The sequence below is a fragment of the Nicotiana attenuata genome, chromosome 9 (assembly GCF_001879085.1).
Source record: "Nicotiana attenuata strain UT chromosome 9, NIATTr2, whole genome shotgun sequence".
NCBI lineage: Eukaryota > Viridiplantae > Streptophyta > Magnoliopsida > Solanales > Solanaceae > Nicotiana > Nicotiana attenuata.
This window is the reverse complement of record NC_031997.1, coordinates 42,110,618-42,121,646: the sequence shown is the minus strand read 5'-3', so window position 1 is coordinate 42,121,646 and position 11,029 is coordinate 42,110,618.

The following is an 11,029-nucleotide window of genomic DNA, read 5'->3' as shown; positions in this document are numbered from 1 at the left end:
GTTGGCAGGCCAATGTGGATGCGTGTTCTAGCTTGAGTCGGCTTGGTTGGCCCCGAATTGTATTGTTGGGGGATAGGTTGATTCGATCGTTTTGAGCTTGTTAGTGATCTGGGGAGATCTATGAGTTGCTTTTCTGTGTTGTGAGACGTTATGATTTGTTGGTTATGGGCACATGTGGTGCGGTTCTAATGGGGATTCATAGTGGAAGTCGAGCGGGGAAAAGTAATTGGGTGTTGCTCGGTGAATGGAGTATCGGTTATGACCTATTGGGTTGCGTGGTATATGATATTTGTCTCACCGTGGGTATGATGATGTGCTTTGGTTCCAGACGTCAAATGGTGCGTGGTTGTCGCCTTCGAGCATAGTGACTTGAGGTGTTTCAGGTGGAGCAGTGCTTGGATAGGATCGTGCATTGCCGCGAAGCTATGTGGAGATATGATCTTGCGGGATAGAATCGTGTGTTCTATTCTATGACGTGAGACGGATTCCCAGCCTTGTGTTGTGGTGGTGCTGGTGAGCTTGAGGTACAACTCTTTCAATTGAGTCATTTTCACGATTTGAGTATGTTCGGACTGTTGCTTATTGGTGCGCGTAGTTACGCAAGTTGTGGCTTAGGCCCGTATTGATGTGTCATGTCACCAGGGTGGTGTGTTTGGTCAGAAGAGATCATTGGGATCATTAATGAATACAAACGAATTCGATTTCAGCATGTTTGATGGATAAATATCGAGGTTCGGTTCAAAATTTGCTATTGTAATTGCTAGAGGAGAAATGGCCTCATGAATGGTTGATCTGAGAAATGGTTATGGTTTATTGCGTGTTTCATTTGTCATTGGCAGTATATAAAAGTGTTGGAATGAGACTTTAGCTAATAAGAGGTTTTCTGTCGGTATTTGGTTGTTATGGGCAGCTGCTGTGAATGGAAGTTATCGCTGCATGTGTTGAGTTATGTGGTATATCATAGAATTGCACCTGAGGTTGCAGGCATGGGCTATTACAACTGGTGCGGGATTATTCCGAGTATAGGTGTGAGGTTTTGATCGTATTGATGGTTTCAGAAGTAAAAGTGTGATTCTATGGTTTATGGACTAGGATGGATTGTGAAATTTCAGCTATGATGTGTTATCGGACCTATATGAGATAGGGTGACGTGGGATCACCCCCAGGTATACGCATGATAAAGTTATTCAGCTATTGGTTCGCTTCTAGAACAACTCTGGGTACGTTCGAGGACGAACGTGTGTTTAAGTGGGGGAGGATGTAACGACCCGACCGGTCGTTTTGAGCTTTTGCGACCAGATTTGTCACTTTTAGCGACGGGAATTGGTCTTTTAGCGACCAGAATAGGTTTATTAAAGATGTTGCGTTTTTAGCTCATTTTGACCTTTTTTTGGGTGAAAGAACACGGCTTGGGGAGATTTTTGAGCAAGAAATCATGGGAAATCTTCAGGTAAGTCACTTGTGGTCATTTCTACTCCATAATATTGAATTATCATCGAGTAATCCGACTAGATTACATGATTTTGAGGTGTAAATTGAGGATTTGGACCTAGGGATTTGAAAATAAGATTTAAAGATTTGGAGGCTGAATTGTTATCGGAATTTAGTAATTTTGGCATGGTTGGACTCGTGGCGAGATAAGAAACCCGTTGATGTGAAAATTTCCGAGTTTCGAGAAGTTGGCCCGGGGCTCAGGTTTTGCTAATTTCGAGATTTTTGATATTTTTTGATTGTTTTCGCTTGGGCTTTGTTCCCTTAGCATATTGTGACGTATTCGTTCTGGTTTTTGATAGATTCGACGCGCGTGGAGGCCGATTTGAGGGGCAAAGGCGTTGTGAGCTAGAGATATCGCCGGTTCGAGGTGAGTAATAATTCTAAAGGATATGTTGAGGGTTTGAAACCCCGGATTGCACATCATAGTGCCATATCGAGGTGAGACACGCGCTTGATGATGAGCATGGGGTCGTTTGCTTTTGGGGATTGTGACTTGATCCGTCCCGATTGATGCTTTTACCGCGTATTTGATTGAAGCTTATTTGTTATCATCATAATTTGGACTGGTTGCCATATTTGGGGTTCGTGCCAACTAATTGAACCCTCCGGGGATTTTTATCACTGTTTCCTCACTGTTTTGACTTACTACTTGAACTCAGTCGTACTGTTTTCCACTGTTTTAGAACTCAGCCACTTCTATTCGATTTTAAAACTAAAATGATATATTAAATGATGTTTTGGGCTGAGAACTACCGTTTTACAAATGCCTGAAGGGCTTATGTGATTTCTGGACTGAGTATGGCCGAGGGTCTGTTGTTAGGATACTATGGGATTGGGCTGTGCGCCGCAGCAGTGCTATACTGATACTTATGTGAGGCCAAGGGCCTAGACTTGATGCCACGAGATGGCTTGATATTGCGCTTGGGCCGTAAGGGCCCCCTCCTGAAGTTTGCACACCCCCAATGAGCGTCATCGATGATAAACGGATCGGGCTGCACGCCACAGCGATATGTGGATTGGGCAGCACGCCGCAGCGGTACTAGTGCTGTTCTATGTGTTTACTTTATTTTATTTGCCTGCCATTATCTATTGTCTGTGCTACTTCATGCAATATCTACCTGATTGCCTTGCATTATATGATGACCGAGTGTTGTGCCGAGGGGCGAATTTCTGTGCTTATCTGCACTATTTGTTTGCCTTCATTTGCGTGACCGCTGAAAAAGTCATTTTCAAAAAAGGTTTAAACTGAGCTAAAATGTTTCTCTAATGATTTCACAGTCTCACCGTTTTCCTCAAAAGGGTTTTGCACTACTCTATACAGCATGATGATTTGTTATACGTGATTTCTTACTGCTCAGTTGTTATTTACCTTTATTACTCACTGAGTTGGAGTACTCACTTTACTCCCTGCACCTCGTGTGAAGATGCAGGTATTTATCCACCCGTTAGCGGGTTTTGGCTGATCAGAGGCAGAGTTATAGGAGTTAGCGAGGTGACTGCCAGCGTTCGCAGCACCATTTTTCTCTCTTTTGTCCATTATTCCGGTTTTGTATATTTTAGACCTTGTACTTGGATTTACACTCTAATAGATGCTCGTGACTTGTGACACCTCGATTAGGGCTATGTTGGGTTATAATTCGGCTAATTAATATCATGAAATCATAATTAAACTGCTTATGAACTGTCTAACTGCTTAAAAGAGGTGTTCTGAAATGGTCTGGCTGGCCTTGTCTTCACGAGAGGCGCCATCACGATCGGAGCGGGGCTTGGGTCGTGACAATAGTAAAACAAGATTCTCAGCTCAATATCATTTAAAAGGTCATTTAAGTGTTAAAAACAGAGTAAACATGGCTGAGTATGAAAACAGTGGAATATAACATGACTGAGTTCAAGTATAAAGTCATAACAGTGAGGAAATATCAATAAAAATCCCCGAAGGGTTCAAGTAGTTGGCACGAGGCCCAAATATGGCCTTCAGCCCAAATCATGATGATAGCAAATAGATTTCAGTCAAATACGTGGTAAAATAGTCATTCGGGACGAACTAAGTCACAATCCCCAACAGTGTACGACCCCACGCTCGTCATCAAGCGTGTGCGTCACCTCAATATAGCACAACGATGTGCAATCCGGGGTTTCATACCCTCAGGACATCATTTACAATCATTACTCACCTCAATCCGGTCAAATCTCTAGCCCGCGACACCTTTGCCCCTCAAATCGGCCTCCACTCGCGTCGAATCTATCCAAAATCAGAATCACGGCGTCAAAATATGCTAAGGGAACGAAGCCCAAGCAAAAATAATCAATTTATAGCATAGATCCCGAAATTACCGAAACCCGACCCCCGGGCCCACGTCTCGAAATTCGATAAAATTAACACCAATAGATTCCTTGTCTCCCCACGAGTTCATACATATCAAAAGCTCCGAAATCCGACCACCAATGGTCCCTCAAATCCCCAATCAAAGTTCTAAGTTTCTAAGCCCTAGTTTTTCCCAAATTTAGCCCTTAAATTCCATTAGTTATAGCTCTAATCCTTGAAATAATACCATAGGAACGAGTTTTAGGTCCAAAATCCTTACCTCAATGAAGTCCCCTTGAATTCTCTCTTCAAAATCGTCCAAAACTCCAGAAATCGCTTTTAAAAATGGTGAAACTCTCTGAAATTTGCGAAGGAAATAACTTATAATTCTGAGCCAGGCATTTCCGCATCTGCGGTCATTCCACCGCATCTGCGGTCAAGACCACCGCATCTGCGGTCCTCACTTAAATTCCCAATTCCCGCGTCTGCGATCCCATATCCGCACCTGCGCCATCGCAGGTGCGGTCCTCCAACCACATCTGCGGTTTCTGCCTCCCTAGCTCCTTTCTGCTTCTGCGGCTCCTCCCTCGCATCTGCGCCCTCGCACCTGCGGTCCCCAATCCGCAGGTGCGGAAATACCAGAAGCAGAAAAATCTGCAGCTTCATAAAAATCTCAAACTCTCCGTCAACCATCCAAAATCACCCCGAGGTCCCCGAGACCTCAACCAAAAGCAAAAACATGACCCATAACCTTATTCAAACTTGTACCAATCTTCAAAACTCCTCAAACAACATCGAATCAACCAAAACTCATCAGATTCAAGCCTAAGTGTCTAAAATCTTCCAAATTCCATTTTTGATCAAAAATCCAACCAAACCACATCCGAATGACCTGAAATTTTGCACACACATCCCAAATGACTCAACAAAACTATTGCAACACTCGAAATTCCATTCCGACCCCTATATCAAAATCTCACCTACCAACCGGAAATCGCCAAAAATGCCAACTTCGCCAATTCAAGCCTAAATCTACTCCGAACCTCCAAAACTCATTCCGATCACGCTCCTAAGTCCCAAATCACCTCCCAAAGCTATCCGAACCATCAAAACTCACATTTGAGCCCTCTAAGACTTAAGTTAACATCTGATTGACTTTTCCAACTTAAGCTTCCTAAAAAGAGACTAAGTGTCTCAAACCTTACCAAATACTTTCCGAACCCGAGCCAACCAACCTGATCACTTATAGAACCAATAAACAAAGCAATAAGAAGCAGAAACGGGGGAAACGGAGCGATAAATCATGAGACGGCTGGCCGGGTCGTCACAATATAAATAGATAAGTATTAAATTGAATTACAATAATTAGACTAATTAAGCTCACATCCAAATATTTTAACAGGATATGCATTTATAAGGAATTCTTGCAAAGTTTTCAAAAGGTTTAAATGTGTCTTCAATAAATTTATCACCTAAGCGTACAAACTAATTAATGACTTTAAAATTAATGCTTTAACTATTAGATGAATCGTATTGAATGTTGAAACTTGTCAGAATTGATATCATCTAGTTTTATGCCTAATTAGCTTATTGAAACGTATTCTAAGTAGAAAAAAATTATACTAGTACATATTAATTCAACTTATTTATTCCATGCAAATATATTTACATGTCTAAAGTTTTTTGTGGGTAATATTAAACACTAATTTATCATCGCACTGCACATAATTGTTTGTTTGATAATAATACATATAGGATATTAATACACGACTATGTACTGCACTGGATTTTTCATTGATAATAATTCTTATCATTCTAATTCACTTATTTCTGTGATAGTTTTCACTATGTCAAATTTGTCAAAGCTTGAATTTATGGCACTTGACATCTCCGGGAATAACTACTTGCCATGGGTACTTGATACTGAAATTCACCTTGACTTTAAAGGTCTTGGTGACATTATTAAAGGAGGAAATGAAGCTTCAAGTCAAGATAAGGCGAAAGCCATGATTTTATTTTGCCATCATCTCGAGAAGGGTTAAAAAGTGAATATTTAACCTTGAAAGATCAATTTCAATTATGGACTAGTTTGACGGAACGATATGAGGTATTGCCAAGAGCTTGTCGTGAGTGGATGCACTTACGGCTACAAGATTATAAGACTATAAGTGAATATAATTCTGTTGCATATAGAATAATTTCTCAACTAAAATTATGTGGGGAACCTATGAATGACGAGGACATGCTGGAAAAGACTTTTTCCACTTTTCATACCTCAAATATGGTGTTACAACAGCAATACGGTGAAAAGGGCTTTAAGAAATATTCTGAGTTAATTTCATGTCTTTTGGTGGCTGAACAACATAATGCCCTTTTAATAAAAAATTATGAAGCACGCCTCACTAGATTAGCTCCATTTCCAGAAGCGAATCTGGAAACAATAGATCCAAAGTCTGAAAAAAGATAAAATAATTATCGTGGCCGTATAAATATACGTGGGTGTGGCAAGGGGCAAAATAATAATTGCCATGGTGGTGGTCATTATAAACAAGAGAACAATAAGGGTTCTTAGAATAATCCTTCAAAAGGCAAAGGTAATGTTTGCCACCGATGTGGTATGAAAAATTATTGGGCACGAATTTATCGTACACCTCATAATTTTGTCAAACTTTATCAAGCGTCTATAAAAGGGAAACAAAATAAAGTTGAGACTCCTTTGACTTTTCAAAATGATGTTGAGGTGGGCCATATGAATAATTATGATAAAATTGAAGCAAACCTTGCCAATAAAGATGATATTTTTGAAGGTCTTGCGGATATTATTCATTTAGAAGTTGGAGACTCTTTGGGCATCATAACTGAAGACTTATTATTGGGAAAAATAATAAGAATAAATGTATTTCTTTTTATGAAGTTCATATTTTTAATAAAACATTTTATGTTGTCATTATTTAATTTCCTAAATGTAGTTTCTTTTGTTCTTAAATTTTTCAATATTACTTGATGTATTTTTTCGACTTCTTGAAGAATATGAAAACTTCCCAGTTTTCAGTTGGTCGTATGAATAATAAAGAAGAAATATGTCTTCTGGATAGTGCTACGATGCACACCATATTAAAAGATAGGAGATATTTCTCTTATTTAATTATGAAAGAAGTCAATATCATGACAATATCTGGTAGTACAAAATTAATTGAGGACTCTGGAAGAGCAACTGTATTACTACCTGGAGGAACTATATTGGTTGTTAATGATGCATTCCTCAAAGAAAGTTGTTGAGTTTCAAAGATCTTCGCCAAAATGGCTATCATATTGAGAGCACCAATGAAGGTTGAATACCTTTATATTACTACAATAAAAATGAAAAGAAGTATGTGCTTGAAAAGCTTCCCGCATTTTTCTGCGGATTATACTACACTAATATTAGTGTAGTTGAATCACATGCCATAGTAAACAAGGAGTTTACTATTGATTTTATTATTTGGCATCACCGGTTGGGCCATCCCGGTTATAACATGATGCGCAAAATAATTGAGAATTCACATGGTAATTCATTGAAGAGTCAGAAGATTCTTCAAACTAAAGAATTCTCTTGTGCTGCATGTTCTCAAGGAAAACTGATTATTAGAACATCAGTAATTAAAGTAGGAGTTGAATCTCCTGCATTTTTGGAACATATACAGGGTAATATATATGGGCCCATACACCCTCCACGTGGACCATTCAGATATTATAGGCGTAATGGCTTCCTGGCCACTTAAACTTGTAGGGCTTTTGAAATACACGAACTTTGAATTTTCCCATTTGAACACTCAAACTTGAAAAAATGAGTACTAATAAACACATCCACCAGAGCGTGTATATCAATTGCGCTGACATGTACAACACATCATGCTAAGTTATTTATTACTTGCCATGTGTAATTTTTGGGTCCCATTTTTAAATACAAAATCAAAAAAAAGTTACAAATACAAAAAGGAAAAAAAAATGCCTGAAACATACTACCCAACCGCCCCTTCTTCTTCGTTCCCCCTCCTACCTTCCTTTCGTTACACTTCTTTCTTCTCCTTTCTCTTTTTCTTTATTATTCTTTCTCTCTTTATTATATGGTTATGATGTCGACAGTTAATGGACATGGAGTACTTCAACAACATGGCAGCTTTGTATCGGCAGCAAGCTAATAATCACTCTACGCAGACAACAGGCAACAAACCTAACCAGGGAAATCTCAATATCCAAGGCCAAAGGGAATAGAATATGACAATTGATGTTATTTTATGATATGAACTTCTTATTTGTGTCGAAGAATTGCAAGCCATGATTAGACCATAACCGAAAAAAAAGAATTTGGAATTTCAAAAAAAAAAAACAAAAATCCATGATTTTGAAAGTGGAGGTCGCCCAATATCATTGTGTAACGACCAGACCGGTCGTTTTGAGTTCAAATGCTGCGTTCTGCAGCCTGAGGTCGTGAGCAGCTTCATTTTAGGTATTGTGACTTGTACGCGTGGTCGGGATTGAATTTCGGGAAGTCCAGAGTTGATTTGGAAAGAGAATTCTCATTTCGGAAGCTTAAAGTTGAAAGAATGAACTAGGATTGGAATTGAGTAAACGACCTCGGAATCGGGATCTGAAGGTTCCAGCAGGTTCTTATGATGATTTCGGACTTGGGCGTATGCCCAGATCGGGTTTTGGATAACCCGGGAGCATTTTGGCGCCTATTGTGGAAGTTAGCATTTTTGAAGAAATTTCATAAGTTTGGCTTGAAGTGCATTTCAGTGTTATCGATGTTCGTTTGGAATTTCGAGTCTGTGAATAGCTCTGTATGGTGATTCTGGAGTTGGGAGCGCGATCGGAAGTGAATTCGGAGGTCCGTAGGTCATTTTGGAGTCATTTGGCTAAAGATAGAAATTTGAAGGTTTTGAGAAGTTTGACCGGAAGTTGACTTTTTGATATCGGGGTCGGAATCCGGTTCCGGAAGTTGGAATAGGTCCGTAATGTTGAATATGACTTCTGCACAAAATTTGAGGTCAATTGGACGTGATTTGATAGGTTTAAACATCGGAAATAGAAGTTTGAAATCTTAAGGTTCATTAATCTTGGATTGGAGGTCGACTCGTGATTTTAGTGTTGTTTGAGGTGATTTGAGGCTTCGAGCAAGTCCGTGCAATGACTTTGGACTTGTGCGGGTGTTTGGTTTGGAGCCCCGGGGGCTCGGGTGAGATTCAGGATCGCTTCGGAGTGTTTTGCTACGAAATTAGATTGCTGGTACTGGTATGATCGCAATTGCGATGCATGGGTCGCAAATGCGACCTCGCATTTGCGAGTTCCTTCTCGCATTTGCGAGCCTGGGCTCCAGGGGGAAAGTTCGCAATTGCGAAACGGGGGATGGGAATTGCGAGGCTATGATCTTCGCATTTGCGAAGCTTTNACAAGTTGACCGGGAAACGGGGAGTAGGGATTCGCGAGGCTATGATCTCGCTAGTTGACGAGCTTTTGCGCAAATGCGACATCGCATTTGCGCGGTCTTGTTCGCATTTGCGAACCTGGGAGGCTGGGGCATAGTTCGCATTTGCGACGTTTTGTGTCACTTTTGCGAGGCCTGAAGGGTTCGCATTTGCGAAACCCCTGTCGCAAATGCGACATCTGAGGGCTGTGTCCAGTTATTTAATTCGAAACTTAGCCCATTTCCCTCATTTCCCACTTGGCCTTAGGCGATTTTTGAGAGCATTTGAAGAGGGATTTCATCATCATCAAAGAGGTAAGTAATTTCTACACATCATAAGTTAAATACACGGATTATGGGTAAGTTTAACATGTGAAGATTAAGGAAAATCAAGGGTTTTAGATGAAAAACCTAGAATTTGGTAAAAACAAGATTTAACCACGAAAATTGTTAGGGAATGGAGTAAAAATCATATAATCTTGATCCTTATGTTATGGGTAAACTTTATCTTCGAAAAATTTCGGATTCCGGGCACGTGGGCCCGAGGGCGTTTTTGTGAACTTTTCGATCGGGGTTGGGAATTTCTATAAATTGGATTGTAATGAGTAATTGAGCATATATTAATGGATTTGTATAATCACTGGCTAGTTTTGGAGCGTTGTGTGTCGATTTAAGTCTTCGGAGGAGCGTAGAATGCCGGTTATGGATCTTCGGAGCGAGGTGAGTCTCCTTTCTAACCTTGTAAGAGGGAATTGTCTCCATAGGTGAAATAATTGATTATGTGCTCCTATTTGTGGGGGCTACGTACGCACGAGGTGACGAGAGTTCGTGCGTAGCTACTATTATGCTATTGTCCGAGTAGTTAGGACCCAAAAGCATGCTATACTTGGATTATTTACGAACCTATTGATAGCTTGAATTGCTTAAATCACATCGAATTAGTAAACGAATTTCTAAACAGAGAAAACTTCATTTTTCTTAAATGGTTAAAAGAGGATTTGTTTTCATTGGATAATTACTCCGTGTGGACTTCTTGATTGACTGTCTGTGTGTTTATTTATGGAACGGCCCGAACGCCTCGGCAGATTAAATAGATGCATCTATACGCGCGCCGTCGACCCTCGGCAAGTGCACCGTTTAATTCTGTTGGATCGGGCCGTCGCCTCGGCATTATATGCGCAAGCTTGTATTTCTGCCTTGAACTTGATTAAGTTATTATTGCCTCTTCATGGCTTGAAAACATTTGGATAATTACGAGAAGGAATTTTTGAGATTTCCTATAAAAGAATTAATTGTTTACTTGTTTCAAACTATTGGATTAAAAATCATGTTTATAGAAATCCGCGATTTAATGTTTTATTGATATCACATTATTGGACCCTTAGTATGTGTCGAAGTCGACCATCTCGTCTCTACTTCTTCGAGATTAGGCGGGATACTCATTGTGTACACGTTGTTTACGTACTCATACTACACTTCTGTGCATTTTTGTTCCACAGGTATATATTACTCTAGCGGCCTACTGGGCGTAGCAGCACGGATGATTCGGGGACTAGGTGAGTTGCATAGGCGGCCCGCAGCTAGTAAAGTTCCTTCTAGTAAATTGTATTTTCTCTCTGTCCACTGTATTCCGGATGGATGTTGTATTGTATTTTATTTCCTTATCAGTAGATGCTCATGCACTTGTGACACCAGGTTCTGGGATGGTTTTCAAATATTTTATATTGATTGCTAGTAGTTAATTTGAATTGAAGCAGTTATCTTTTTACTTATGAAATTTAAAG